The following is a 26,493-nucleotide window of genomic DNA, read 5'->3' on the forward strand; positions in this document are numbered from 1 at the left end:
GGACCCAAGAGACCTCTTTAACCAGAAAATGAAATGGCTGAACCGTTTTAGCTCACCTGCACAATTCTCTTTCATAGGTGTTATCAACCTGACTACATGTGTACTACTACTAGCTGCTAAACTAAGACAATTTTTGTACCAGCCAAAACAACAGTTGTCACTTTACTATCCACACTGCTTCAAAAGTGCAACAACGTAATGGTGATCACTGACTGCAAAGAGGTACCTATTCAAAGGCCAATACATGTTAATTTGCACCAAATAAGAAATGAATCATCATCATAATCATCATGGCTGCAAGGGCTGTTCCATCGGCTCATCTTACATTTTATTTAGAATCATATCATCAATTTTTTGAAATCAACTTTTTAGCGATTACAATTTGATTTTTACACTTTTAGACCAACTATTTTTAAATTATTTGACTAGTATGATTAGTACATTAGATTTTTGTATTTTGATATTTTATTGTTTTTAATATTGTTGTCACTTTTTGTTTGTTTTAATCATGTGCCCCCCAAAAAATAAGGGAATCTTTCCCAGCTATGTGGTTTTGACACTCATAAAGTTTTTCATTTCATTTCATTCATACTATTTCGTGGACTGGTAATGGGTTTCTTTGATCAATTCATCATTTCCATCAGCTGACTGCATACCTGAAGACCCACCACGACCTGAACACATTGCTTTTAATTGTTTGAAAGACTGGAAAAAAGAAATGAGTAAAGACTGTACTTTCTGTACTACAGTTCACTGAAAAGGGGGGCCTATGGTCACTATTTTGAGATGTGACCCGTGAAACCTTTAAACATGTATAATAATAATAATTTTGCCAAAAGGCAAACTACTATGGCAATCCTTCTGAAGGTCAACATAAATATCCAGTTGTTTGAGCATGTACGAAATAATTATTTCGTAAACAAGCGAGGACCTGATCTCCATCATAACTCCAGACATTCCAGATTCCATGACAGAAATAACAGTTGGATGGTTTGCTATCAAGAGGAGTCGTTCAAGAGAAAATTAATTTTGTGAAGTGGAGTGGCTGAATAAACACATAAATCATCCTGCTGAAACAGTGACCGAATAGCAATTCCTAGTGAAAGCGAGGAAGAGTGAGGCAGTATCGACATTAAGCTTGAAGAGTCAATCACAAACTCACTGCAAGTAGAGAGGGATGCAGCAAACAGTGACAATGGAAGTCAGGCAAGTACCACAAATACTTCATCTTCTATGGCTACAACAAAGATAAACAACAAGACTATTCGTTTAAGAAAACTAAAACGGAAGTCAACAAAAAAGAAGAAAGTAGACACTGGCTGATAAAGTGATAAAAGCTGAGTCAACGCCAAAAAGAAGAAAAGGTTATGATGACGAGGACTAGAAAGCTTGGCACAACACCTCAAAAGGATTCCTGCACCCACAAAAGCTTTTGTCAGGCTGCAGATAGAGCACTTTATGTACGATTCAGATTATAACCTAACCAGCAACAGCAAGCTTTTTCTAGCCAGCAAAGATCAGTTTTTCTCAGGGAAAATCCAAATGCAGGACACCATCTGCAAAAATTATAGAATACTAATACAACAAAGTTCATGTGAGAGCTTAAAAAAGACCCTGAGAAGTGTTTGTTAAACAAGCTCATTTTTTAAGCTTCATTCACTTCGGCTGATTCACTTCCTTCAGCAAGTTCTCCTTACAATTGTCAAATTATTCCACATCTTGGTAATTTCCCAGTTACATGTAAAATATGCTTTTTCAATATCTGTAGTCTTCCAGTAGCACCTAACGTTCTGACCTATAAAAAATGTTGTTTCCAAAAGCAGAATCAAGCAGAATGTACGAAGGATAAATGTTGGAATGCAAAGAAGATTGAACACTTCTTAGAGCTGGATTTACATATGCGTTATGTCAGCTGTTAATAGAAATAAACAAAGGGACTGTCTTAACAGTCCCTTTTCAAAGGGACTGTCTGTTTTTATCTTTGGTATAAACAAAGGGTCGTTGCTTGGTAACTTTATAGGATTAAATAAACTGAAAGTGGGCAATTTGATTCAACTGATTTAAATTTTTCAGGACAAGATTTTTAGCTTAATGGTTTGTTGAAGTACAATTTTCAGTGCTTTAAATACGATTAAAAAACTTTTTTTTTGTTTTGCATAAGTTTAATTACACTTTAAGACTAAACCTCTTATATTATGGGTTTATACGAAATTTTCAAAAACTCCTCTTTTAACTAAAAATTTTAAACACATTTCTCTCAGGGCCATTGCTGTGATAACTGAAGTATTCTGATACAGAATTTTATTAGCTAGCCCTCACAGTAAATTATTCTTAGAAGTGTAATAATATCATTTTGCAGAGTTTATCAAACTACTGGGATATCGTTTTGAAAATGATTTTCTTAATAATGATAACACTTGATATATTCAGTGAACAACCACACAATTTATGCAACCTGGTGGCCTCCTTAGCAGGGCAACCTACTGAACATTTCTTTCTCTTTCAATACAGATGGTGTTGCACCGCAGAAGTCACCAAAATTATAAGCAGAATTGCTGGCCAATTTTTCTGGTCATTAATGAACCTTCTCCATGACTAAGGTAATTAAGTATTGTAAATGAGAAAAGTTGCTCGAGTTCAACTTGCTTTTGACAATTGCTATACAAATAAAAGAAGTTGATTTTCATTTACTGCAGAGCTCGAGTCTGCGTGTGCTAATTAATGACTGATCTGTCTGTTTCACACAGGTGTTGAAGGAAATAAATGTTTCTTCCTGATCTTTGGTGTTTAAAGAATAAGCCAATATGCAGACATACTGCATGCCCATTTAGATCAACGTTTTAGCAATTATCGCTTGGATCCTTCAACACGTGGATGACATCACACCTAAGGGGCACCAAGGGGCAGTTAAACCCAAGCACCTCCTCGCAGCCAGAATTTGATTCTCGCTCCATGACAAACTGGTGGACACAAAAATCAAGAACTGCCTGGCCTTACAAGCCACCATATATGCTCTTACATGTGACCCTCCAAAGCCAACTAAACTCCCAGACGGCCCCTGACAGTGCAGAAATGCATGGACTTTTGGGGGTCACTACCCAATGGGGAATACCTGCTCCTAAACATTGACGAATATACCAGATACCCAGAGGTAATCAGTTCACCAAAAGCAACAGTGCCCGGGCTGTCATGGGTTTCATGACTGTCAAAACCTAAGACAGACGACAAATCCTACAAGAGAAAGAAATAGCCTAGGGCAAAAGTAAAGAAAATATAAATCAATGATACACAGCATCTACATTTAATTTAGTCGGTAAAGAGTGAGGCATCACACCAACTTTCCTTAAAACTATATTACTTGAGATGTACCTCGATAAAAGGGAAAAGCAAAACACGAAAAAAATATGATGCATGTTTGCAGTTATTGTGAAGGCATGATTCCTCCACTGTAATACTTGTCATTTCTACTAAGAACCACAATTTCCCTGAAGTATTTTATTTTTCAGCAGAATACAGAAACTCTCCAGTCGAGTGCAAAACGAACATAAGGAATATTGCAACATAACCTACCCTTAAACGAGAACATTGTGGCCTTTAGTGCTCATGGACCTTTTCCACAATTCAATAAAGGCAAACAAATGGTCACCTTGCCAGTTTCATTAAATAAATCTTTGTTAGCAGGCAAACTACATTTGCAGAAGCACACAAGAGAAAATATAAGGAAAACAGCCATAGACTTAGAAGTGCTTATATATTATTACAAAACTGAATTTTCAAGTTTTCCTTTTCCATGCACAGACCATGTATATATCTAGTTTATAAGAGTTTTTGTTATTCATTTTAGACAACCAGCACCGTGTGTGACATTAGTGTTCTGTTTGAGAAAGACGTCCAGCCGTTATTGGTCACGTTGGTTACGTTGGCATGGAGTGGTACAAGAATATGAACGATGGAATACGCACCACTTGTAACGCTAATTCATCTTTGTTCTACAACTTTCTCACAAGAAATTTGGAGAAGCTGTTATTGCAAAAGCATTGGGCAAGGAAGTGTTTCCAAGCTGGTCCGGATTCAACACTGTTACCTATCCCAAGATGTCCTTGGTCGATGATCATCCACTGACTATTTTACCATCTACACAGTCCTAAAACATGCACAGAAAATAAGCGCCATGATTGGCCAAGCCGACACTTGACAACTTTCGACCTTGCAATATAGCAAGGCAAAGGAAATTCAGTGGAGATTTTCTGACGAGTTCTCTAATGTAGTGGTATGCATAGGCACATTTCACACAGATTCTCGACTTGAAAATCTCTTGATTGAGTCAGATGTATCTTTCGTCTCATGTGGAATGCGTTTCTTGTTTGGTATGAGTCACAGGATCCCAAAAGAACCCGAATTACACACGATTGTGGATTGCTTTCAAGGGATGGACAATGGGAAGGAGAAAGTATGAGTGCAACGATAGAAGCAGATCTGACATCTCTATTCGGGGTGGCTCACCTGTTTATTTCCTTACATCTTATCATAATTGTCATGACTCATCATTTGTGGATAACTCGTGGGGCATTGAGAATATTTCCTGGTGTCATGAATTAAAAAAAAAATACAGAAATTTCATGTCCTGTAAAATCAATCTTTGGTGTGTTCTAAATTTTTCGTGGCCACGAAATTTTTTCCCATGGGTTGTGAAATGTAGCTCTTGACACTTCCTGTAAATTTCATACCCCATGTCGTTTAACTTTGGTTTATTAAAATTTTTCTAGCCATAAAATGCTTATTCATGGGTCATGATGAATGATGATATCAAGTCGAATTACATAGAAAATGTATTGGCTTCAAGAAGTCTATGAAATGGAGAAGTTCCATTTTCATGATCAGGAACAATGTGTTTATGGGTTTTTCACCAATTGTTAATGGGTTTTCAACAAACTGTAATTGAAAGTGTAAATGAACAGAGAATATGACAGTTGTAGAGTTAACAAATTGTGCTTGATGGTCATTGTTGTGCCATGCACGATTATTCAGAAAACTACACGTGGGTAGAGCAATATGAGAGGACAAGAGAAGCAAATACCTGGGAAGAGAAGAGAAGCAAATACCTGAAAAAATTGCCGTTATTCAGGTTTACACGGAAACATAAACATAAATCAGAATTTTTAGTTGCCAATATTGATATGAAATGTATACCAAGAGTCAATCTAGATTTCGAGAAAATCAAGCTTGTTTGAGAACAAAAGAAAACGTCAATGGTTGCTATGGTAACCATTGTGACAAAGTGACGGGTAAAAAATTAAAATTTGGTCATATTTGATCATTATGGTGTATTTTACCAAAAATCGAACATTGGCTTCCTAGATAATTTTAATTTTCAATACAACCACCCTTCGGCTAAAAAGGTCAGGAACCATCCCTTAAATCGTCAGGCTGAAATAGTTCCTCAGGTTTACCCTTCTGTAGAAGAACAGTGTGAACAGTTTTTCTGAGAATTTTCTTGGAGTTCTAAACAAAGTTATTGCAAAGAAAAGCAAAGGGCAAACCTGTAGTTCGACATGGGCATTTTACAGTGTTTGCATTATCACGGTTACTATCTGAACTGGCAAAAACTGATGAAGATAGCAAATAGCAGTCTACTGATAACCTTACTATTCAAATTCTTGGCTACAACAGAGAAGTGAAAACAAAGGCAATAAAGAGGTTTCATGAATGAGCCAGCCAATAGCCAGAAAGAGATAAAAGGAAATTTCACAGAAATAACACACTATAACATCTCTGTTCTGAAACTGGTCTAGTTCTGTCTGTTGACTGGCCTTACATTGGTGCAAGTCCTGATGCAGTAATGCAGTGTTCTTGTTGTGAGCGTGGAGCTGCTGAGTTCAAATTCACTTGGACACACAGGGGAAAACAATACAAGAGTTTGGCCAGGTCAAAGGCACTTGTCAACACTTACAGTATCCTAATTGCAGACGATACCACACCACCCCCAGTTGACATGTGGCCATGAGAAAGAAAAACAAGTTTTTAATGTAAACCTGAAAAAGCAGAAAAAAAAACATTGAAAGTTGCCAATGACAAGTAGTGAATAATTCATGTTATTTATTCTCTTCATTTAATCATTGACGGTAAAATTACATATTAATTTTATAGCGGAGCTCCTTAGTGGCCCGTAAGGGCCGCAGAGCGGAGCACCATAACCATAAAAAAAAAAACATGAAAAAAAAACACATGAAATAAAATAGGAAACCTATGCATCCGAGTTTTCATGGTCATCATGGCTAGCGGCATGCCTCGCGGGCGCGTACGTACGGCATACGGTGTTGCGCACATCCGGGATCTTGAAAGGTCTCGGCTTTTGTTTTCGCGCGCTTTCCGTGGCTCCCCGCGCTACACAACCGATCTGTCAGGTCAGCTACAGCAATCTACAGTTGATCTTAGTTGAAAAAGCGGTTTGGGAAGTTTCTTCTCCTGAATTTTTCAATTTTTTGGAAAGCTAGGAATATAAGCCTAAACCTCAGTGTTATTTTTTCAATTCTTTAGAGTTGCTCAGTTTGCCTTATATTGTGTTCTTTTACTGCCCTTCTAAAATATTGTAATTGCAAATAATTATTAGGTTGTATGATGGCTGGGAGAACTTTGACCGAAGAGCAGAAACAAAAGAAGAGAGAGAAAGAGAGAAAACGACAAAGAGAAAAGAGAAGAAAGAGAACCGAAGAGCAGCATGAAGCAGAGATAGAGAGGCGAAGGGAAATAGCAAGGAACATAACGGAAGAGCAGCGTAAAGTTGAGCAAGAAAGACAACGGGAAAGACGAAGGAACAGTACCGAAGAGCAACGTGAAGCACAAAAAGAAAGACGACGAGAAATACGAAGGAACAGTACCGAAGAGCAACGTGAAGCAGAAAAAGAGAGACAACGGGAAATACGAAGGAACAAAACAGAAGACCAGCGTAAAGCTGAGAGGGAACGGCAACGGATAATAAGAAGAAATAGTACAGAAGAGCAGCCAAGTTTACGCGGGGAGCAGCAAGAGGCGAGAAGATTTTCAGGTAAATTCTATATAATAAAAATTTTGAATTTATTAGCCCGGCGCGTTGTGAACTTATCAAAACTTAGGGAGTAGTAGAGAGTGAGTTTTGTGACATCATTTCACAATACTACTGCGGACAAAAGATACAAAATGGCTGCTGATGCTAGATAATGTAAATCTTCCGCTTTTTGGAAGGACAAGAGCCCATCTTTATTGTAGCAACGGACTAACAAAATCCCAGAGAAAGCTGTGTGCCTAAAACAGAATCTGCTGCGCTAATAGAGAAGAAATTCTGCATAATTTGCCCATTAAGGATTTTCGGACTTTTTGATATGGTGAATGCTTAAGCGCTGTAATTTTGACGTTTCTCGGAATTTGTCAAGCACTTTCACGGAATTGATGGTACAGTAACCTCTCGTTTATTTTGTAGATTAACTCTTTTCTATTTATTTATGCGTGTTACGTTGTGAATTAATCAAAACCGAAGGCCATGAGCAATCAATGAAATCCATGATCAATATTGCAATCGAAATGAATAAATCAATCAGTCGGTTGATATTGATAAGCTTAATCAAAACAGAATTGAAAGGAATTAAATTTTGTAATTTTTCACATCATCGATTTTCATTGTCATTATCCACAACAGATTCATAATAATCATTGATCGATTTAATAGATGTTGTAGGATATTTTCATGCTTTTAATTTATATTTACACCAATGTCCAGCATTTCTGTTTTCACTACTAGACATTTGTGTCTTTGTGTGTTGTCTGCCTGAGAATCATGATAGCAAAGAAATTTCACATGAAGCCTACCCTTAGCTTTGAAATTCTAATCTTCAAGAAGTATAGACTGACTTAAGCATTACATCTGATTAGGTCAATTACAGTTCCGCTATTGGTAATTAATGAATTTATTGCTTTTTTTCCCCGCAGAATGTCGTTCCCAAGGTGAAAGTTATGGTGTGGATCATGTTGCTGGAAATGTAAACCCTGTCACAGTGACTGCAACAGTGGTAACTGATACAGGTAATGTACATGCCATGTATACATAAGTTTTTCTTCAATATATTTTCAAATTTGTTTACAGAAATCTGTTTCAAGTGTAATGGGCGTGGGCATGTGGCCTACATATGCCCATCAAGAGAAGATGCAGGTAAATAACTTGTCCCGGGAACAGGGTATACTAATCACCCTTTTTACTCTGAAACAGGGTCAAATTTTTCCCCATTATCCTGATTAAACACAATAAAGTTTACCTACAAAACTCCGTTCATCTAATTGCTTTATCTCCGAGCCACAGACGAGTGCCGAGCGCTTTAATTGAGATATATATGGAACAGGGTACCTATTTTGCAATGTTTATCAGTGTAACAGGGTAGCAAATTAAGCACTGTTAAGCTTTAATTTTCCTCTGGAACAGGTTCTGAGTCTCAGATACTCAGCGGCACACCCCCGTTGTAAATATTAGGGAATCCCCCCAGGAATGTTGTATAGTCAATATTCGCCATCATTATAGACACTTCAGTCAAAAGATGAACACATCTCTAACATACATACTTCCGATTTCTACCTTGCTTTTTGCGCCCATTTGATCATCCCCGTTAATAGTTAGAATCTAGAGTATCCCAGATGCATTAATTGCTGTCTGTCAAACAAGGACTTTGCAAACAAAATTGTAATAACCTTCCACGGGGAAACGTACATTATAATATTAATTTATTATGGCCTTTGTGTGGTTATGAAAAGCGTCTGGTAGTTTAAAGCGTTAGAGAAATCGTTTGAACTGTTTTCACAGGCCGTTTTAGTCGTTTGGCAAGCCATGCCACTTCTTCACAGGACTTTAATAATGATCTACAAGGCACGTACCGACGGAGCAGTTCGCGAAAGAACAATTTTTTTCTGATAACATGCAACGTGAACAAGAAAGCAAGAAGCAATTGACCCTTGAGACTTGGTAACCCCACCCTGCCACTTTAAGAACGAATATAGAAGTCATATTTTTATTTATCTCTTCCATCAACAAGTTTCCTCTTATCCCCCTTTAAGATTTAACCATCCCATAACCCCATAGACAGGATCCCCCCCCCCGCCTAAAGATAAATTAGGGAGGGTGAGGGTTCTAACACCCCCTAACCCCTCCCTCTCCACAATGATTATCATTCTCACTTCTTTCATAGATCACGATCTCAAATGTTTTCGCTGTGGGGGGGGGGGGGGGAGGGCACAAGAAGTATCTTTGCCCAACTCCCCGGCCAAGGCCAAAAAGGCCAAAGAAAAGAAAAGGTATGGTTTAATTTATATCCAGCAGTTGTTAGAGAACTTATTAGTAGGAAGGATTAATTGATATCAATGTCACTTAAGGCCAGTAAGATGTTGATACCAAATACCTAAAGCTGATAACAAAGGCCCCATGCGAGGCCCCTTTTCCTAGGTGGGTCTGGGGCATTCTTTCCCAGAGAATGCAGAGAACTTGAAATTTAGAAGATCGAAAATGCAATTTCATTTCCAGCATTCTGGGCATAAAAAAATGATGTTGATCATGTGTCATGTTGTATATAAATCGCTCACTATCTTTTGTCGTCAAACTATTTTTTTTTTTCTTCTTCTCATGTCTACAAACAATTTATTTGAGCATTTTTGCATTTGCAAATAACCTTTCTCAGGAGTTTTGATCCTCTCCTCCAAAACAAAAATAATGGCCCTTCCCTAATTAAGAGATTTTGACAAAGACAAAACCCCCACTCATGACCACACGTAGCATGAGGTCGCATGCGGATTATTAAATTCATGCAAGAACTGCAGATCTTTTATGATGTTTTAAATGTCACACAAGCACTGAGGATAAAACACTTAAATAATAAAAAACACCAACATTATGTTTACATAAGAATACCAAAAACTCATGAAACTGAACAAAATACTTAGTACCCATATTTTGGCCAAAAAATACTGCATACCTTGGTTAAAAACACCTAAGATACCATATACTCATGTGTTATTTAAATTTGATTTAAATGTAATTAAAATCATAGATACAATTCTTTGTCTGCTCATTGCCTTTTGTTTCAAATTATTCACTTTTTTTTATTTTAAGTACACTACTTTACTTTACTTTTTTTCTTTTTCTGCAGAAGAAAACCCACCACAAACCGGGAACGGAGGAGGGAAAAACGTTTTCGTTATTCATAACCATTGAGGTGATAATATTTTTGTTGAATACGTGAAGAAATTAAAGTCTCAACAGTTTGTTGAAAATTCTTGCTTTGAGTCTTGTTTATATAATAATTCGTGGTTGGTTATTGATGTTCATCAACGATATACTGTCATTAAAATTAGCAGCCAACTAGAAATGTGTGTTTCCAGAAAAAATTAATCCCCCCCCCCCCCCACCCCATCGAGGATTTTTCTAGTTTGACACCCAAAGTATAAAGGCAGCCTTTAAAATTTAAAGAGGTTTGAAAAGAAAAACAAGAAGCAATGAAACAAAATGTGGCTGAAAATTACGTGTAGAAAGTAATCGACCGCCAAAAAAGTGGACATTGAGAGCCATAATCGATCGATGACTTTCGTGTCTATCTGTAAAGCCAGCATCGTACATGAAGGAGCATTCGAAAGCTAAATCGGGTTGATAGAATAAAAAAAAAAACTTGACCCTCTGGGATTTGAACTCACGACCTCCGGATCCGCAGACTAGCACCTTACCGATTGAGCTAATCCGACAGACTCTGTAATGCAGGTTGAATATATCCTATATCAATGTAATAGATATTGTGGAGTCTACTAAACTGCTGCGAAACTATAACAGGATCGCGAAACTATTTTCTATTGCTAGAAGGCAGATAATTTACTGTACTCTAAAGTAATTTTCGTGCCATGAGTGATGAATTTGCCCCGCTTTAAGATTATTATTTTTGTCGTACTGCTGACATTCAGTACAACCGTGAGCTATTTAAATTTGTGTCGCACCTATAAATCGCCATAAACATTAGTACTTTGGCCGCTTATTCACTAGAATGAAAACATTGTAAGCTCCAGTGAAAATTAAATAAATGGGGAGCTCCGCTTTTAGGCTCGCCTAAATCTATATATTACTACTAAGAAGTAGGCAAAGGGAATTTTTGGTGTAAGTTATTGGCAGATGTTCTGAGAAATAGAAAGCAGGCATATAATCTTTGTGTGTACGAGCAAGTAGGTCAAACTTTCCAACACCATGAATTTTACGACGTTTTTGAACTACTCAACAAGGGAAGGTTTGTCATAGATTTTGGCTTTGCCAAATCATCAGTATCCCCTATGCACTCAGTAGCGTTTCTTTGAGGCTACTGACTGGCAAAAAAAGTGAGCTTGCCAGTGTGATGGTGGGACAGAATAGTGGAGTCTTTGGGATCTTAAACTGAGGCATCCCAAACCTTAGAAGTGTCTACTGCGTTGCCCATAACCTAGAAGTGGAATAACAAGACACATATTAGGCAATTCTACTCTTTCAAGAAGTAAAAGAAATGTTGCAAGGTACCTGGAAGTATTACAAGTATTTCTGCAAGACACTAAAAGAGTTAAGAGACCTAGCTGGATCAGTAATGACAGGGCCTACAAATGCATTAAGGCTGATGGTTTTGGATGAGTGCCCCGTTTAGAGCTCAGCGGCAGCCTAGCGACTAACTGGAAGAAATTTCACCGAGCCTGGAATAATTATAGCTGCACGGCTTAAAGATCCTGAGCATCTTGATGTAAATAAATTGCTTAGAACCAACACTCTACTCACGTGCTAGTGTAGATGTGAAGAAGCCAGTGTGTGCTGTTGAGAATCAGTATCAAAAGGATAAACTATTTGCTACCATGGTACTTAATGACCAACAAGCGCAATTTCAGCTGGATAGTGGGGCCACGGTGAACATTCTACCAGAAGAAACATTCAAACAGCTATATGGGGAAGACAGTGTACCCCTTCTAGACAATGCAGACAGCGTTGATTCAAGAATTCACCCACAAAGATCTCCTTCTCAAGGCCCTCGCCAATGTGATCAAGCAAGGTTGGCCAGAAAGCAAGCCTCATTTACCGCCAGAACTCCAAGACTACTTCCCATTCAAAGAAGAACTCACTTTGCAGAATGGGGTTATCTTTAAAGGAAACCGTGTTGTCACACCGCTTGAAATGAGGGATGAGCTGAAGAGAAAACTGCACTCAAGAGGTCGTGAGAAAGCATCAAGAAGAAATGAAAAAGAAGGAGGAGGAGCGACAGTATAACAATGTACAGTATTGTGAAAAAGTAATGCAAACGAATTTCGACGAAATTTCGTGGCTTTTCGAGGAAATTTCGCTTAAAACGAAATCTCTTCGACAATTCGCGACATTTCGCCGAATTTTCCCGACGTCTTTTGTTTCGATTTGCGTGAACTTTCGCGCAGTTGTCCGCTGTGTGCGGTAATTTGTCGCGAACTTTCGTGCGATAATTCGTGAACTTTCGCGCGAAGTTTATAGCGAAGTAAATAGCGAAGGAAAGACGAATGAAAACTTCATTCTTAACGTTTCTTCACTAAACCAAATGGCTTTTTAGGAGCCGCCATTTAAATAAAAGGTAATGAACAAGAATTAATAACAAATGCTTGTTAATTTTCTTTATCGATGATCGTTCGGCTTATAGATGAAATATGTATACATCGACAGCACTGTATGTCAAATCGAGCCAAGCCAGCGAACTTGCTTAAAAACCTTTCGCAAATGCCACGTGAGTACCCTTTATATATGTTAGTTGCGTGCTTTATTCGCTTAATGATCAATACGTACCATTTTTACTCGTGAATGCCTAATGAACGAGTATAGTGGGGAAGTTGAGCCATCCGTCCATCCGTCCTTCCTTCCATCGTTGTTAACATTATGCAAATTAGGTATGCTCACGGGCGCTTTCTAAATTTCGTTTCCCTCGGCTGTGGATAAAAATACAGCTTTACAAAGGTATCATTTCAAAGAAATAAGTGTAGAAAATACTTCACCCTGTAAATGAGAAACAATCGTTTCCCAAACGAGGAAATATTGCCTTTTCGTATATAATAATCGCGAACATTCGGAAACGATGACCAGTGACTTTATGTATGTGTTATTAAAAGACTGGGAAGGTTAAATCACGGCACGATTTATTAAAGGATAATCAGTAAAAGAGTAACGAAACTCTATACAAGACAGATATGTATATAATATTCGTGAAAAAAAAAATAAGAAGAAAAAAGAATTTTAGCCACAGGGTATGAGAGTCGATCCCGGGTCACACGCTTCAGAACGCAAGCAGTACCACTGAGCCATCGGTTTACTGAGCAATTAAAATGATGAAAAAAGTAATTCTTATACCTAAGCGACCTGTTATATGTTCACCCTCTTTAAATAAAGTTGATTAATATTATTAATCACTATAATGAATATTTTCCATCGATACTATACTGTCCAAAGGAACGATTCAAATATATCTAACGCATTCACGAGTAGGTCATAGACCTCTTTGATTACTTAAATTCGGCATGCATTTGCGAGCAAAACAAAGATATCTTTCGTGTATGTTACATGACCATCCGACCGAACGATCCCGTAGCGGAGTCTGCACGTAGAAAAGCGAACTATTGTTGAGAGTCTAGCGAAATTTATTGTCTCACCTAGCGAAATTTCGCGAATTATCAGTGAGGCAGCGAAAGTTCTAGAAAATATCGTTCTTTGTTCCAGCGAAAGTTCGCGCGAAATGTCGTGAAATGTCGCGAAGTTCGCAACGAATTTTTTCGCGAACTTTTGCGCGAAAGTTCGGGAGAACAAAGAACGAAATTCGCGCATTTCGTTTGCATTACTTTTTCACAATACTGTAGGTAGGTATACAAATAGTATACAATAAAGATTGTTTTGACATCATATTATCTATATGTACATGTAATCGTGATATATATAAATATGTTAATTACCTGATAACATTAATTATTTTACATGTGTATTAGCATATTGTTAAAAAAAATAATATTTTTTAACTATAGTTTTTTTCTTTCACTATGTTTACAGAACAGAAATGTAAAACAACAAGAAAATGCACAAGATACAGTCTTCAGAGAATCCACTGCCTGTCATGTTATGTGCTGATTACTCCAAGATTTTCAATCTGCATTTTGTCAAGAGACACTATGTATGTGTGATAGTGCCCATTGCATTGGAACTGGCTAGAACTTATTGGTCTCTATACAATTATAATAAAAGGCCCAATTCTCACTATGAGTGACAGCTATATTCAAACAACACATAGTAAAAACCATGTAGCAGTAACATCGGAGTTAAAAAGAAACTGTGTTAAACATCTCCGGATTCACCAATAAAAAGACACTTCGATTAGAGGTCTTAACTGGCTCACCACTGTATCACCTTTACTTCCTGGACTCCACTTGTACCGTATTTTTATTAGCTCCAAATGACAGTATTTTCAACTTATTGGACATATCTTCCATCACTGATTATATAGTCAGTGAAGACAACTATCAGCTGCATTTTAACACGAGTTAATCAAGTTACATTATTTCAAGACAGTATTTTTCTGCCAAAGTTGTGGCAGCTTCCTGGCTTTCTAATACAGTTGCATACTATGTTGCATTTCTCTGTATAAAAATACAATAAAAGACATTTAGTTAGGATCATACTACTTTAAATATCAATTTTGTGTTCAAAGCAGCTCAATATTTGCTTTTTATCTATTAACATTGGTTAGAAACTAACCTTCTTGCCTTGGAATGCACAACTTAATAAAGAACACCACCCGAAAGCAACCGTTTGCAAAATTTATTTACTGACCAACCCTGCAGAGTTATCCGCTGGTCATACCGGTACCAGGACTCCTCTTGAGTACACCCGCTGACCGGGGACTCGCGTGCTCGGCCGAACGAGTCGGCCATGTTTGTGTTACGAAACACTGCGGACAATTTAAAGGACTAAACGAGCTATTTCTCGCCTTATGGACTTCTTGTAAGTGCTTTTTGCTTCGTTATTAATCTACTTGTATTGTATCGTGATTTTTCCGTTCTTGTTCGATTGTAGAATGATTCCTTCATCGTTGACATTAAAGTGAATTTTGTACATCGAGAAGGCTATTTCTTCATGGTAATCATGGTAATCATGGTAATCATCGCTTGTACCGTCCCCGCGTGTGACTTCAAGACCGATGACGTCTCAGAGGCCATCGCCATCGCCCTCTTGGCAAACCACGGCCTAGTCCATCAACGCACATTGCCCACCGTCGCTGGACCTTCGCAACCGCCTGCCCCATGTGGCCCGAAACTCGACCGGCCGAAAGTAAATATTGGCGTCTCGACCGAGGAATGGAACGTGTTCACCCGCCGCTGGGAAGTATTCTAAACAGGATCAGGCATTGATGAAGCATCTGCGCCCTCCCAGTTATTCCAGTGCGCAGAAAATGAGCTCGGTGACAGTCTACTCAAAGCCAACCCGAATGCTGCCTCCAGTACTTTAACAGACCTGCTAGATGCCATGCGTTCTCTCGCCGTAATCCCGGTTGCAACCGGTGTCCTACGCACCGAGCTGCTGCAACTACGTCAGGAGCGTGACGAGCCATTTCACGCATTTACAACGAGGGTACGTGGGAAGGCAGAAACCTGTGCTTTTGCTACAAAATGTGAGTGCGGAAAAAACGTCGACTACACTGACCACGTAATACGAGATGTCCTTCTTAGTGGAATATTTGACCCAGACATTCGCAGGGAAATTCTTGGAAACAAGGATGTTCTGAAGACCCCAGTTAATGACGTCATAGCCCTTGTGGAAAACAAGGAGATGGCACGTAATGCCCTTCCGTCATCAACCCTGTCCGCCGTCTCTTCGTTCAAACGCCAGCAGGATCCACCGAAAGAGCCTCCTTCAGCGACCCCGTCTCGTGTGGATCAGGCCAGACAGGCGACCTGCCCAGACTGCAAGAGCCTCTTCAAGATCTTCACGGAGGGGACTCGGGGCTGGAACACCAAACCACATACAGTATGCATCAATTGCTACAGGGTTCGCCGCCGCAGGAAACGTCCACCTCATACACCCCAAGCTCCCCCACCTACCAGCCAGGCCTTCGAGTCAGATCCAATTTCCCAGATTGCTGTGTGTCAATCCAGCAGAACCCGCCGGCGACGTCGCCACAATCGTGCTCCTGCAACACATGGCACCGTCGGCAGACATCCGCCCCTGCAACTCGCCCATCAGATCTTCACTAAGGGTGAGTGGAAACGAGCGCGCCTCAGAGAACACCCCAGAGTTCCTATCACCATCTCTATTGACATCTCAGCCCAGTCCAGATATCGCGACCCCACCCGCACCTCAAACACTCATGCGGAAGTCTCGGCCATCGCCGACACCGGCGCCCAGTCTGACATATGGTCAATGAAAGACTTTCTAGCCTGTGGGTTCTCGCGTGACGAACTACTACCCGTCAGCCGCCAACCGCTCTCCCATCTCTATCGAGGGGGCATTCTTTGCCAAGCTCACAGCAAAGCTCCGCAATGGTGAGGGGACTTCCTGCCGCTCCATGATTTATGTCAGCAGCTCTGTCCAAGCCATGTACTTATCGTACGACTCGTTACTGAACCTTGGTATCCTGTCCAAGGACTTCCCATTGCCCCAGACAGTGGACACGCCGAATGAGAGATGCCACACCAGCAACCCTGATGCTGCCCACGCCACCGCCCATCAATGCCATGCGGTCAATCAACGACGGCTGCAACACAACAGGTGACCAACATGACATCACATGCTCTTGCCCTCAGCGTGACGCCACACCACCACGCCCCTCAGAGCTGCCATTCACCTGCACTGCAGAAAACAATGGGCAGATGAAAAAGTGGCTACTTGACAGATATGCCTCCTCCACGTTCAACACGTGCCCTCACCGCGCATTACCCAGCATGGAGGGCCCTCCGATCGAGATTCATGTCGACCAGACTGCCACACCAAAGGCATGCCACACCCCAGCCACCGTGCCCCTACATTGGCAGCAGCGAGTGTATGAAGACCTCCTGCGAGACGAGGCTCTTGGTGTCATTGAACGCGTGCCATACGGCGAACCTGTGACATGGTGCCACCGAATGGTAATCACACGGAAGCATGATGGCTCCCCTCGTCGCACAGTTGATCTCTCCCCACTAAACAAGTTCTGTAAAAGAGAGACATTTGCTACCGAGACACCCTTCCATCTTGCACGTCGCATCCCCAAAGACACGTGGAAGACAGTCACCGATGCCTGGAATGGCTACCACAGCGTACCTCTGCGCCAGTCCGATCGCCACTTGACCACCTTCATCACCCCTTTTGGCCGCTGGCGGTACACAAGGGCACCACAAGGATTCCTTTCGTCGGGAGATGGTTACAACCGCCGCTTTGATGCCGTCCTGTCGACCTTTGAGCGCAAAGAACGCTGCGTCGATGACACCATCCACTATGACTCTGACCTCGAGCAGCACTGGTGGAGAACCATCGACTTCCTCACACGTGTAGGTCAGGCCGGCATTGTGCTAAATCCGGACAAGTTCCAGTTCGCCGAGAGGAGCGTCGATTTTGCAGGATTTAGGGTATCAGACTCCACCATCGAACCACTCCCAAAATACCTCGATGCCATCAGAGATTTTCCCTCCCCGACAACGACAACGGATATTAGAAGTTGGTTTGGCCTAGTCAACCAGGTGTCCAACTATGCTCAGCTACGTGACATAATGGAGCCGTTCAAGCCCTTCCTCAGTCCCCGCTGCAAGTTCTCATGGTCCCCTCAACTGGAGGAGGCCTTTCAGTTATCTAAAGAAGCCATCCTCTCCGCCATCCGTCAGGGCGTGGAGATCTTCGACATGCAGAAACGCACCTGCCTTCGCCCCGACTGGTCCAGGCGTGGCATTGGCTACTTTCTTTTACAGCAACACTGCAGCTGCCCCTCTGGCATCCCAGACTGCTGCCCTGGGGGATGGCGGATAACCCTGGCTGGTTCACGGTTCCTGTCCTCTGCGGAACAACGCTATGCGGCCATCGGAGGTGAAGCCCTGGCTGTCGCATGGGGCCTTGAGCAAACTCGCTACTTCACCCAAGGTTGTGATAACCTCGTCGTCGTCACTGATCACAAGCCATTGGTCAAAATATTTGGCGACCGCACGTTGGACGAGATAACCAACTCCCGATTGTTCCGTCTTAAACAGCATACCCTTCCCTGGCGCTTCGACATCAGACACCTACCCGGCAAAACCAACCATGCTGCTGATGCAACATCAAGGCACCCTTCACCGTCAGGCTCAGCAAATAGTACCTCCCTTGGAGTGTCCAGCATCCCTGGCCTAGTAGAATCGGCACTGATGCCGTCCATCCGCCAAGACACTCAGGAACTTGGAACCATCACATGGTCCCTCCTCGCGCGTGAGACAGCTTCAGACACCTCACTGAGTCCACTCCTGCAGTTGATCGCACAAGGGGCACCCAGTCTTGCCCGTGACAACCCCTCTCTCGCGACCCTGTGGCCCATCTGCGAGTCCGTGTATGCACATGAAGGTGTCCTCTTGTATCAGGACCGAGTCATAGTCCCCTCGTCTCTCCGCTCCCGAGTGCTGCAGACCCTCCATGCCGCTCACCAAGGAACATCCATGATGGAACAGCGTGCCCGTGCCATAGTTTATTGGCCCGGCATGTCAAAGGACATCCGCGACACTAGGGAAAGATGTGCAGACTGCAACAGAAATGCACCCTCACAGACAGCCAGCAACAAAAGTACCACTGGCATTGTTACCAGAGTCATCGTCACCCCTGCCAGCACCACCACGCCCCTGTTGTGAACGTCGGCCACCGAAACGGTTCGAACCTGAGACAGGCACATGGTGCAAGATTGAGTCCGCCAACCTACGTTAGCCTGTAGCTTTTCGGACTAGGGGGGGATGCAGAGTTATCCGCTGGTCATACCGGTACCAGGACTCCTCTTGAGTACACCCGCTGACTGGGGACTCGCGTGCTCGGCCGAACGAGTCGGCCATGTTTGTGTTACGAAACACTGCGGACAATTTAAAGGACTAAACGAGCTATTTCTCGCCTTATGGACTTCTTGTAAGTGCTTTTCGCTTCGTTATTAATCTACTTGTATTGTATCGTAATTTTTCCGTTCTTGTTCGATTGTAGAATGATTCCTTCATCGTTGACATTAAAGTGAATTTTGTACATCGAGAAGGCTATTTCTTCAAACCCTTTTTCCCCTTTTATAGCAAATCAACTTCAATCAATTATATCAATCACAACAATAGACCTTTTTAGCTTTGTATGTAAATTGCCCATTACAAATCACACAATGCCGCCTAGAAAATTTCCTTTCGTCTATCTGAATTTTGTGAATTTGTTTAAATTTGAAAGAAGTAATTCTCAAGGCTAACATCACATAGTATGAAATCGGACAACAACCAAACAAAGCCCAAAATGTCTATTCTCAGTCTGTCTGGGCTTCAAACATACTGACGTGCTTTATGAAATGTCATCGCCATAGCATGCATTCCATGCCTTTTTCAGAAAATGTCATTGCTGAAGATTATGTGTGGGCTAAGAATCACATTAAAAATGTGACCAACATTTTCACCACAGTGGAGGCCCTGTGGCACAAACCGGTAAATATAAAGAACTTCTTGGTAAAAACTTTCAATATTATTGTTATAGGCAAGTAACCAAAAGATTTGTAGATTACGGTCAGTCAAAAAGTGAAGGAGAGTGGGATCTTGATCAAATTCTTGAGGTTTTCAGAAGACAGCTTGAAGCAAGAGAGCGAGCAAATGGGAGCAATAAGAAAAAAAAGATCAATCGTCAAGCAAACGCCTTTACTGCAAAGGCCACAAAGAACAACCAACAGATACCGCAATTATTTGCCAAGGAGTCTAAACCAACCAGTACATATTCTAAATGGACACATATCCAATGCCTGAAAGACAGTGACAAACACCGCAGCAAGTAAAGAGTTGAAAAAGAAAAGAACAGTGCTTTATCAGCTTGAAACATAATTATATCAGTTAACAGTGTACATGTACCGAAAGAATGAAGTGTCACAAATACAGGCACTACCATCATATCAGCATTTGTACAGTAGAGGTGACACTAGCCATGGAGTTAAGCCTCTTTATAGTACTCGAAACTCTTAATAATATTCAACTTTTATTGTACTAGAATTTTTGTTCTTATTTTAAGCTAATTTATATTCTTCACCTTTCAAAGTATACCTCTAAACAAGTTAGTGCATTATTAATATCTTATCTTTGTTATGTTTGATTATGGTTTTGTAATAATTAAGAACCAAAATAATTATTACAATCACTTCTGTTTGTTTGTTGTTGTTCTTGCTTTTACTAAGTGAGAAGTGAGAAGTTTTAAATCATGTGATTTAAGTCGCAAACAAGTAACCACCAGTTGATCAAAATTTAGCTATTGGGTTTTCCAAGTTTGGGACAATAAAGTGTGTTTAGTTCCTTTACCTTTAACATGAATACAGTTATATAGAAAATTTCCTTGTGTTGGCAGAAATGGGACACGATCAAAAGATTCCTAAGAGTTATACAGAAAATAAAATTGATGTGAAAGGTATGGGGCAAAGTAAACTCAAAGAGCAAACAATTTCAAGGTATACTTTAATTATGGACAGTTAGGAGAGATTTGCTACCGCTGAATTTTGGCTGCAGATTTTGATACAGTACCTATTTTAGTTTCGGTGGTATTGTTGCAATGTACACGTAGTTTATTGTGGCTTGTCAAATTATTAAGGAGTTGACTGTTACTGGTATGTTACCTTGCACATGCAACCTTCCCTGTCACCATAGCTATGGAGCTCGCACGTTTGCACACTAATTCATCTTAACAATAGTCTTGCCACATCGTCAACAACCCGTTGCAGCCCCATCCTTCAAGTGAATATGTACATGTAGTTATGTCCAGCTGCAATCATCTCAACCCCCAGAATATAATTGTGCAACCTCCACTTATGCCATCTCCACAACCCCTGCTCCCAAAAGCAGCAGACCCCACTGAACTGATCAGCCATCAATACCACCTCCAGCCAAGGGCCACACCACCATCCTACCTATGAACTCGTGTTTTGGGAGTGTGTATCTCAGACTGTGTTACATATATATAAAGACCTAGTTATCAAAATTCTGTTTTTAAACTTTACACCACTGATGCACTTGCTGAGCACTTGAAGCAGCTGCTTGAAAAGAATGGCTTCAACTAAGAAGAGGCACTATCAGAGTGAGTTGGTTTGAAAGTTCAAGTGAAAAACAACTATGGGAGCATGTGTAAACAAGCAGTGTGACAATGCTTAGTGGTACACGTATTGATAGTTAATACAAGTTTAAATGGTGAGCATGTATTGTACATAGCTAGAAATCGCATTTCATTTTGTAACCTTGTGTTTCGTATTGCTAGCTCCGTGTTTATCATGCCAGGCGCAAATCTCTTTGCCCTGGCTGCAAGATGCCAACACAGCACCATACCTTCGCTGCCCCGAGCAAGCACTGTGCTGGACCACCAGTTAATAATGAGATTCTTGACGACAAATTATCAGGGAGCGAGGAGTTGCCGCCATGCCAGGAAAAATTTGTTTCTTCATCTTCAGTCAAGCAGCCCGCAAAAGCAACTTGAATCGTAGCAGCTTTTTGACATGATGCAGAATCTGTCCAGGTAGTTGGAAGGTTTTTAACAAAAGAGCAGACAATAAAAAAACGAATGGATGAAAACTCTGCTGGGATTGCCCCCAAAACAACTGGCAAGGATACAAGTCGCGGTTCAGGCCCAGTTAAACAAGCGCCCAAAGCTATGGGGCATTCTGCTTGACACTATTGCAAATATCCTTAATGCAGATGTGCAAACTGACCAAAAATCTTCAATAAGAGATGGTGGGAGAAATTGAACTCTGACAAACTATGAAAAATTAAAACAAACATGCCTGTCCCGCAACTTGATAGCTTAGTTGTCCTACAAGTGAACTCTGAAATTTGGACAAACATGAGCCTTGTGGTAAAACATGTGGGCCTGATAACAGCAAATATTGAGAACATCATTTGTAAGGTGGGCACTATTATTGCAAAACGTACTGACAATTTGCTCAAGGCCTGCAAAACAGATGCCAACAAAATTGACCTTGATAAAATGGTCTGTTTTCATACCAATGCTCTGGCTTTATTGGGCCACACAATTTGAATTACGTACCTGCACAATTGTGCAGCACATGAATTTTATACCTTTTTAAAAATGAGTAAGTGTTAATAATTGTAGTCTTTTTAAAATAATCTTACATTGATGTATTTTCCATAGCAACTTTACATAGGTTTCCCCAATGAGTGATTGTCACTGCTATTCTTCTTACTTACACTTAAATAGATTGATTAATTGATTGATTGATTGATTGATTGATTGAATGATTGATTGATCGATCGATTGAATGGAAAGGCACAAGACAGTAAGACCTAGCCTCAAGAAAGAATAATAATTGTGCAAGGCTTTTTCTGTTGTTGTCCGCTGAAGTTCTTCATTATCGTTATATCAAAATCCTTTGTGCATTATTTTCAGAGCCATCCAGTCTTAACAAAGTACTCTCCTCACATCCTGCCAAGTTTATTTCAGAGGAAGTGGTTAATTAAATGAACATAAACAGGGAAACTCTATGGGAAGATGCCATCATTGCCTTCAAAAACCCAAAATTTGACGCCCGGGGAACTTTGCAGGTACGGTTTGCTGGAGAAGCAGGGTTAGATGCTTGAGGCTTGAGGATTGAGTACTGTTCTCTCCTTGCAAAGACCATTTTCTCCAATGATGCATCTTTGTTCGAGGGGTTGTCAGACAGAATGGTCCCCATATACAACGCTTCAGCCATCCAATCAGACATTTTTGGATTGGCTGGAAAAATCATGAGCTACATAATAGTTCATCATGATATATCTTTTCCATGTATGAGCCCATCTGTTTATGAATATTTAGCAACGGGGGATCTAGATAAAGCAGCCAGATTGTGCTCTGTATTAGATGTGCCGGATTTGGATTTTCGTGAAATTATTTCAAAGGTAACAATGTCACATTACAACAATACTTAACAAACCTTGAGTTAAAAGCTGATCCAAGTAACTGGTTGTGGTAAATTGCCAACTATAATTCAAACTAGTGGGTGTTTGTACAATGTAGATAAGATAGCACTGTTTTATTTTTTTTTATATTTTTTTTTTTTTGCTATTTTAAAATATTAGTAACCCAGGGAGGACTTCTTGACATTTTTCAAAATTATGTTACCATTAAATTCCCCTTGCTTATCAAGGTTGTCACCGCTATTCTTCTTACTGACACTTAAATAAAGTTATTGATTGAGTGAGTGATTGATTAATTAAATGGTAGGGCACAAGGCAGTAAGACCTAGCCTCGAGAAAGAATAATTGTGCAAGGCTTTGCTCTCAGAATGTCCCAGGACAGGACTGCCTAGCTAATGTTGTTATAAAATTATTTGACTCACTGGGGTTGATCATTCATCCAGAAAAGTCAGTCTTTATCCCTTATCAAATTATTACTACTCTGGAATTTGTCCAAGACTCTAGGACTATGCCAGTTTACCTCACCCAACAAAAACAGCAACTGAAAAATGCCTTCCCATGTGCTATCAATGTGTAGAGGCCAACAATTAGACTTGCTGTACAACTTTAATACAGTGCCCTTGGTTTGACGGAAAAATGACTCCATTTCACTGACCAACGAATAATATCCAGCTTGCCACAGAGGTAGCAAAAAGAAGACCAAACTCTCCGGTGGATTGGGATGTGATAAATTCTGAGCCAAGCCTTTAGCTCAGAGGATAACCTAGTGGAACTAAAAGGATTGATAGACTACATGTACTCAGCAAATACAGCAAAGAGGATAAAAAAAATCACTGAAAGAGTAAGCTTCACATCACCTCAACCTGATTGAGCTATCTGATTAAGCATTTGCATGTGAGTTTATAGAAGTTGAAGACATTTGCAAAATTTCAAAATTGTGATAGTTCACATTTTTGGTCGTGTACATTTTAAATACATCATAAATTATTATTTAATCTTTCCTTTTTTTGATGTATACGCACACAATATTATGTGCAGTCAACTGAATTTAATCATTAATCATTGCTGAAGTTTTCCTTTACAACTTTTTTATGTTTGCTAACTGGAATGATCAGCCTTGCTTTGACATTAATTTTGCTATTCACTGTGTTTTCTATGTGATATATCAGAGGCATTGATTTTTTTTACTACATGTACATGTATCTCTAAACAAAACTGCATGTAGTGCAAAAAGGATGGCAGGAAAACAAGCAACTAGGGAAGGGAAACAATTTACAAGTGCACACAGTGTGGTGTTGCATTGTGTAAAGAACCTCACTTTTATTGCTTCCACTCTTCGTGAAACTTTTATTTCATGGACTTTGTTTTACATCAGTCTCTTAAATAGTTTTTTAACATTGATCAGAGATTTTGGATTGCATTTCACAAGAAGAACAATGCAAAACACAACCAACCAATAAATTGATGTTGCAATTATGGCTGCAGATTCAAATTTTTTTCATTCATGTATATTTCATCCTAAAACAGTTGACCAAATTCCTATATGAATGCACACATGCATGTACATACACCTTATTCGATGGTTTAACATATAATGCACGCGGAAATTTTGCGAGTTGCGTAGTATTTATCCGAGCCCCGTAGGGGCTAGGAAAAATACATGCAATGAGCAAAATTTCCGCTCGTATTATATGTTAAACCACTGAATAAGGGATTTATTATTCCACTAATTTTTCCACTTTGTTTGGGCCAGTATTCCGTAAGTTTGTCCACCCGTATTTTTGCCCTGTTCTACTGTGTAATAACGTGACATATTTTGTGCGTTCTTTTGCCCTAATATGGTAAAATGGTGCAATAGTGGAATAATAACTACATGTATACATGCTTTCTTGTTATTAACAGTTATAATAAATTTTGTTATTTGGCTATTTAATTCCGTGTAGTTCACTTTCTATAATGTCTCACAAATCTATTGAGCATATAAATTTTGGTTTTGTGTATAGCGTTTAAATAATTTCTTTGAGAAGCCTAGGAAACATGAGCAGTTTGTTCTTGGCTGGACCAGCAAGAAAAGAGTTTGACTTAACATAACTACTCAAGGCGGGAGGTCAAGAAGAAATGAAAAAAAAAAAGAAAACGAAAGTGTTGCAATTCAAATATATTTTCTTTCATTTTCGAGCCATGCAAAGCCTGACCCAAAGCCAGCAAGCAAGTTTGCAACCACCGTCAGCTTGCGTCGCGAAGCAAACCAGCAGTTACACTTCAGCTAAAATATTTGATTGTCAAAAATAATTATGAAGATTCCATGAATCCAGAACACCGTATTAGCACGATGGTAGTCACTGAAGACAAATAATGAACTAAGATACATACGGTACGCTCAACGAGAAAACGACAAAAAAACGTTCGATACGAAATGGCGGGAAAGAAGCTAAACATGGCGGGCCGCGTTATCCCAGTCGCAGTTCCAGAAGCATGCCAGCCACATTTGTAAGACTAAACGAGAAATTCGTCTGGGGACATTGTTACATATTCATTTTAGTGTTACTTATTGTATGGCTATTTCGTTAATAACAAAGGAATACGCATTCCTACCTGAAAAGGTCTGAAAACTCCGCAAATCAACACCGTCCATATCAGCTCAGCTGAACTTTGTTTTCCCATGCGAGCGTCGTGTCACATGGTACACCGCGTAAAACTGGGAACTACAAGAAAAACGGGAGGTGAGGGGTAGTGAGGGGGGTTGTGAGGGGGTGAGGGGTCGTGGAGGGTCAATTGGGAGGGAGCGCGAAGTAACTGCAAGACAACTTATTTCCTGCTCGCTATATGTTCGATTCCAAATGGCTGGAAATCAATCCTATGCACACTAAAGACAGTATTAGATATTTTCAAATTGTTATCTGAGCCATAAAGCTATTACTTCGAGGACAAATAATAATAATAAAATAATAATAACGAATATTTAAACAGGATGGCCCTTCAGTACATGAGTACTGTTATTAAAGGGGTCCTGTAAAAAGAAAAAATATCTAGCCTAGTTAAAATCAGTAAAATTTCCATGCGTAACCAATTATTAGAGCTCACTAGATTTTCAGTCAAGCTGGGATTATCTTGAAAAAAATCAGCGCCTGGTTTTTAAAGTTTACCCAAATGCATAAGTAGTGACTATTCAAGCCCGTTATTGGCTTCTCCGTGTTTCTTGTGATTTCTGCTTCAGTTAAGGCGTTTTGTGATATTTCAGTTAATCGTATCTATAACAAAATTCTCGATTTTGATTGGTTCTGCGCGTGCCTATTTGTCGCGCAATCGGCGCGCGATCACGTGGGTGTCCAATTACAGGTATTCAATGAGCACCAATTGGAACCGTGAAACCACGCC

General features: G+C 40.2%; 1 long non-coding RNA gene and 1 pseudogene across 1 annotated transcript in view; one reads left to right on the forward strand and one right to left on the reverse strand.

The window, feature by feature from the left end:
- The window catches only part of LOC144653000 (uncharacterized), a 41,562-nt gene extending 15,785 nt beyond the window's left edge, over window positions 1-25,777 (reverse strand). Inside the window, exon 1 of the long non-coding RNA XR_013570648.1 lies at window positions 25,711-25,777. This is a non-coding gene — a long non-coding RNA (uncharacterized LOC144653000). The remainder of the gene's footprint in view (window positions 1-25,710) is intronic.
- LOC144654510 (uncharacterized) lies at window positions 15,161-18,764 on the forward strand (annotated as a pseudogene).
- Window positions 25,778-26,493: the final 716 nt, after the last annotated feature.

Source organism: Oculina patagonica, chromosome 5 (assembly GCF_052425735.1).
Source record: "Oculina patagonica isolate OP01 chromosome 5, crgOcupat, whole genome shotgun sequence".
In the NCBI taxonomy this organism is placed as follows: Eukaryota; Metazoa; Cnidaria; class Anthozoa; order Scleractinia; family Oculinidae; genus Oculina; species Oculina patagonica.